At 30.8% G+C, this 6,845-nt stretch overlaps 1 pseudogene; it reads right to left on the reverse strand.

The window, feature by feature from the left end:
* Positions 1-354: 354 nt before the first annotated feature.
* Positions 355-4,207, reverse strand: LOC111619268 (annotated as a pseudogene).
* Between the last annotated feature and the right edge of the window lie 2,638 nt (positions 4,208-6,845).

A 6,845-nucleotide genomic window follows, 5' to 3' on the forward strand; every position in this document is an offset into this window, starting at 1 on the left:
TTACTTCTTTTTTCTAATAAAAATAACAATTAAATTTGTTTTCTAAGAATTAGGATGCAAGAATTAATTTGCTGTCTGTAACCAAAAACAGTCATAATTTTCCTATTTTCCATTCGTAAACGTAATTAAATAAGTATATACACATCGTTACCATCGTGTTGATGTTAAGAATACACAAAGAAATTGTTAAATTTATTCATATCCAACAATAAAGATGTTTAAGATCAGAATTTGTTGGATTTCAGGAACAAAAACTCTATAACTCTGTTATGCAATTTAAATATAAATTTGTTGATGCTTGAAGCTTAGAGACTCTTAAGCCTGGCACCCACATGCGGAAACGGACGACGGAAACGGTCGACGGAACGGCAAAATGACGTCACTTTTGCCGTCGACGTCGACGGAATACGAAGTTGAAAATTTTCAACTTTTGCCGCGACGGAAAGCGGCACGGTAAAAATTAGACCAATAGGAAGGCCGTTTAGCGATTTCGTCATAGAGATCACGTGGTCATTCAAACTATGGCGGCCAGCACGAAGAGAAAGCGTGTCATGTTCAATAACGAATATTTCGTTGAAACAGTTCGAAAATATCCATGTCTGTATGACAAAAAATGTTCAGATTTTAAAGATACGACATTAAAAAAAACAATATGGACTGCAATTGGAGAGCAGTTCGGAATTAGCGGTAAGTACTGATTTATAACTATAACTATATATACGAAACTATAACACGTTTTATAATTGTTATATTTTAAATTTACTAATGTAATTACTAATTTTATTAAATATACCGAATGTTGTTAGGCGATGATGCCGAAAAAAGATGGAAAAAATCTTAGAGATCGATATACAAAGGAAAGGAGGAAAATGCGTGAGAGCCACGTGAGTGGCGCAAGTAGTTCCGAAGTATACCTGACAAATTGGACTTTATTTAAGTACATTGATGGGTTTCTCGGATCAGTTTTATTACAGGCAGACAGGTATGATGATTATAGGTTATAATTAATTTATAATTTATTTAAGATATTAATAAAATTGATAGTAGTAGTTTTCAATGGTTAATATTTTAATTTCTTAGTTCAAACATAGAATTGAATAATCAGTGTTGCTTTAGAATATTAAAATAGTACATTACTTAAAAAACCATTAAATAAAATTTTAGTGTAGTAATCATTTATCAAGAAATAATGATGGCAATTTATTTTAACAGCACTATAGGAAATGATGAACCAATCAGCCAACAGATTGAAAGTGCAAATATGAACATTTCTGATACAACAGAATCTTTTTGTGAAATGTAAGTGAAATTGTACAATATTTTAAATTTATAACAAATAATTGAAATAGATAATAACAACTGCTGTTATTATTATAGAGATGAGACATCTGAGATTCCTGAAAGCCCCTGTAATAAAAAACAGAAAATGTCCAAAAAAAGTGAAGACATGTTGGATGTTGCATTGAAAACTTTCAATGAAACATCCAAACTCCTAACTGAAAGCAAACAAGATGATAGAATAGACTTATTTTGTAAAAGTCTAAATGTCAGACTTCGGGATTTGAGTAAAAAAGACAGGCATCATGTCATAAAAAATATTGAATTTATGATGCTGGAAATAGAAGAAAAAGAATTGAAAGAATAAAAAATTTTATATATACAAAAAGTTATCATTTATTTTTCATTTTTACACTATAAATTTCCTTAACAGGCTATTTAGAATATAACCCTTGATATAAACAGCCAGTCCAGTACTTTTGGTAAAAATGAAACTTACTTTTTGACTCACTCTCATACAATTTAAAAAAGTATTAGTTAAAATTCTTGAAACAAATTATCAAATTAATAAATAACCAAAAGTATAATTATAACTAAAACAATCACAGAATGATCATGAAAAACACTTTCTTCAAAGGATAACCATCCTGAAAAAAAAAAGCATACCTAAAGTTACCATAAACTACTCAAATACATCCATGAGATCTGGATTAATTGAGAGCTCATATTTTCATCAAACAGCTCTAGAAAATCATATGCAAAATATAAGAAACTTGCCAACCCAATTATGCTTACTAGAATTAGTTTGCATTTTTTAATATAACATTTTAAACAAATCTGATGGTATCAAATCTAAATAGAAGTACAGTACATCATGTGCATTTTATAAGAATGTTTATCTATTTATATTTAGGTAATCATTGGGTAGCTACCTGCTGGAACACCAAACCAAACAATAAATATGTTCTTTTGTCTGCTTGATATTTACTAAGTTAGTAAATTAGAATAACTGAATTATAGGCTTTATTAAACTTCTAATTTGATGAGATTTCATTATTATTATTGGATACTTAGACCATATTAATTAATTTCAACTATACAGAAAAATTTGGAGATATATCAAAGGAACTGATAAAAGTTCAATGAAAAAGAACAGATTTTGTGATAACCTTCATATAATATTACAGGAATTGTAAAATAAAGATAGACATGAGGTACTGCAAACACGGAATTATTATGTTTGAAAAAAGAAATACATAAACAACACAATAAGTAAATCATTTAGCATATACTTTTAAAATAAATCATGTTTATAAACCATTACTTTTATATATACAAAACAATTTTTTACAAATATTTTTACATTATAAAAATTTAACCAAGGCCTCGATAAACACAGCTATCTTGCCATTCTACGGCACCTTCAGTACATAAATATTGGGCAAGTTTGTCACGTAACACTTTTGCGTCACAGCTATGTGTGTTAGATCCTTGCCTACCACATTTATGTAAGTGTTTTTGCTCATCACGCCATTGTCCCAGATTGACTGAATGAGCCGAATCTTCTGTGTCGACAAAACCCGTTGGACAGTATGTTGTGCTGCTTTCGGTTAATAAAAAATTATGTAACACGAGGGAAGCAGCAACAATCTTTGGCAATGTTACATTTTCATCAAAATTCAATGACCGTAAAAATATTCTGAAGCGTGATGCCAAAATTCCAAATGCGTTTTCAACAACACACCAAGCTCGACTCAAACGATAATTAAAAATACGCTCTGCGTGATGAAAATGAGATTTACGAGGGTAAGGTCTCATTATATTTCTCCGCAAGGGGAATGCTTCATCAGCCACAAAGTAATAAGGAAAACTTACATCACAATTTGGCAAATTAGCATCTTTGGGAAGATTAATCGTCTGATTTATTATTTTTTTGCCAAATGTGCATTTCTGAAAAACTCCTCCATCACTTTTGCTTCCATAATGTCCAAAATCTACAAAAATGAATTTGTAGTGGGCATCTGCAACAGCCATTAATATCTTACTAAATCTCCCTTTATAATTATAATTAAGAGACCCAGTATTTGCAGGACACTGCAAAACAATATGTTTACCATCAATACTGCCACAGCAATTGGGCAGTTGCCAACGTTCCAAAAATCCCTCAGCAATGTCTTGTCATTCCTCTTCTGTCTGAGGAACTTTCATATATGTTCCTTTCAATCTATTCCAAATAGCAAAACTGGTCTCTCTCTCACTATTTTAGTTACTGTTGTTCTTCCCACTCGAAAACTGTAACTCAAACTTCGAAAAGTTTCTCCAGTAGAAAGAAACCTAGAATTTTAAGTAAAGTTTAAATATGATGAAATGTATACATTAAGTGCATCATTTTATCATTTCCATTTTGTCACATTCAATTAACTTGTTGTATTTAGAAATAAATAACCATTTAATGCTCTACATGAAAAAATTTAAATGAGAATCACACAAATTAATAACAAACTTGCAATAATTATTTTGTTATAGTACTGGCCAACTGTTTTTATTGTAATAGAAATTAAATAAGCAGATTATAAATGTTTGGTTCTGTACTATAGCTAATAAGTTAACGTTATTATTTTATCCATTTCCTTTTTTATTATAGATTATAATTCGTATTTTGATTTTTTAATACAAAATATTAGAATGTATAAAAATAATAGGCTGTAAAACTCAATAAACTCGATCGTAAGCTGATATAGCATCACGCCATCGGGTATTTTGTTTGGTTATATCAGGCTCAATTAATCACAATAACTTTGCGAATGTCTCGACGGGCATTCGGAGAAACCTACATTTAGATAAAATATATTTCATTTATTCGCTATATAGTAATACTATCCGAATTAAATATCCATGTCAAATAGATGTACTACTGTACTTACTGCATGAAGTGTGTTACTGTGTTGTTATACCAGTTAAACTTTTTAAGTTTAACTGGTATAACAACACAGTTTTCGTCGACGCCATTTTCGTCTACTCTCGGTAGTTGTTTATATGTACAGCGGGCAGAGGGCGCGCATTTCAACTGTAGAGTACAGTATTTGCCGCATGTGAGTACGTGCGGTACGGAAAGACGACGGATCGGTAACCGTTTCCGTCGTCCATTGCTGCATGTGGGTACCAGGCTTAAATTGTGGCTCGTTGTAATGTTACGCGTGATCAAAGTGGCCCGCGAAACAATTTGGGTTGGCCAAGCCGGTCTTAAATAATAAATCTAAATCAGTTCGGCCTAGGACGAACTAGTTAAGCCTAAAGTTTTTAGGCCAAACTAGATTGTCCTAGGATAAACTAGTATATCCTGACACGCGTAGGATAAACTAGTTTGGCCTGAGATCGGGTTTAGCCGGTAATATTTACATAAAAGAACTAAAAAACAAATTTATTCTAAACGGATATCCTAATAGTTTAATCGATCGCTGGGAAAAGAAGATAAATAGTAAAATGAATAATAAAAAATCAAAAAAAGCTGAATACAGATACAAAATATATCAGTTTTCCATATATAACAGGACTATATGAGAATATCAACATAGATTTACAAAAAATTAATGCAAAATTAGCCCGGAAATACGAAAAATTAGAAAATAGATTAAAACTGGTAAAACCTAATAAAGGAGATAATAAAGATCAAGAAACAAAGAACGTAGTGTATAAGATACCGTGTACCTGTAATACAACTAAATACTATATAGGAGAAACCAAACGCAAACTGAGTATACGAGTAAAAGAACATATTGCAGATCTCAAATGTAATCGACTAAGCTCTGTTTTTCATGACCATTGTTTAATAAATAACTGTAATATAAATAAAAATAATGTTAACATCCTACACACAAAAAAAAAAAAAATATGTATAATGGAAAATTTAAACAAAGCATCTCACTTTTAATAGCCAAAAATTGTATCAATAAAAATTTAAGTGTAAAAATAAATGAGAACTGGATGAAAATATTATAATACACACAACATACACTAATGTTGATTGTAATTATCTATAATGGTTATGCTGTTATTAATAATATCTTTCTTTGTAATATGCAAATCAGTACAAAACTGCAATGCAGTATGTAACGTTGATATGGTTAATTTAAAAAACAATAATGTAAAAAATTGTCTACTTATCTTTCGAGAAATATGTGATTATGTCTAAGATTCTTGTATATTGTGAAATAGGTAAAAGACCATTTATAGCAAATTTTAATGAAATTACTCCACTTATTGTAAAATAAGTTGTGTGCGCCCATTAGGTTAAAGCCTTGTATGTATAACGGATTAAAAGTGAATATGGTAAGAAATATACATTATTTTAATTCTGTTTTATTAGATATTTTATGTAATAATTTAAAAAAACTTATCTTTTAGTTGACTGATGAGGGACTTTATGCCCGAAACGTGTTGTTGTCACGTATCAACTAAAAACTGATATAAATAAACACTTGGCTTTATTTCCAATTCACAATTTGAGTTCGAAGTCCAACAATCAAATATTTATTTAAAACTAAGCATCGAGTGCGGCAAAAGCCTCGACCAGAATCCGAATATTTTTATAATACAGCCGCCATTATTTATTTTCAAGAAAGTCTTTGATAAATTACATTATAAATGTATTACAAATTGTTATCGTTTTATTTTAAAATTAATGTAACTAATATAATTTTACTTGCAAACATATCAACCTCTGGTCCGCGGACTCTTTGGATTCCGATGAAAAGGTGAATCATGACTAGGGAAGTGTGATGTTACTGTTCTATGACGTGTGCCTGCAAAGTATAGTGAAAATAGTCTTACTCGAGAAAAATAAGTCGTCCGGAAACACGTCAAGTGGCGTGATTGAAACAAGTGACAATTATGAGTAGTCACGTGACGGCGAGATAAAGACAAGTCGCATGTTTTGTATAAGGTCAGGAACACACGTAAAAATTCTGGCCGAATAGAAAACACCACTGCCACCAACAGTACTAATTTTATTAATTTTTTCCTCTCATATATTCTATTTATCCCTTTGTATCTTCCATTTTTTTCTCCACTTCCTCTGCTATAATATAGAAAATTTTTAAATTAATAGACTTGTATTCCAAATTCAAATAAAGAACGTGTGATCTAAATACTAGGCCTATATATCGATTCTACTAGACTTACCTGTTATTTGAAATTTAACACCTGTAGCCATCCATAAAAGTTGTTTAAATACAGTATCTTTATACATGAGACTGATTTGGTCGAACGGATTCAATAAACTCCTCGATTTCATTTATTTTTCGTTTTTTCGAGACCATCACAATTGTAAGGTTAACCCTCATTGCCGCCATTGTTAGAATAAAAACCACGTGTCTACTTCGACGTCACAGGAAAGACTTCTCTTTATTGGAGGAATTTTGGCGTAAAAATTTTTCGGCGTAAAAAGTAGAGACATGCTCTACTCTATTTTCAGTTTTGTTTCAGCCAAAATTTCAGAAAAATTTTTACGTTTTCTGTTTTATGCTAGATTTTACGCCGAATTTTACGCATGTGTGTTCCTGGCCTAA

The sequence above is a fragment of the Centruroides sculpturatus genome, unplaced genomic scaffold (genome assembly GCF_000671375.1).
Source record: "Centruroides sculpturatus isolate CEXI.00-Female unplaced genomic scaffold, Cexi_2.0 scaffold46, whole genome shotgun sequence".
In the NCBI taxonomy this organism is placed as follows: domain Eukaryota; kingdom Metazoa; phylum Arthropoda; class Arachnida; order Scorpiones; family Buthidae; genus Centruroides; species Centruroides sculpturatus.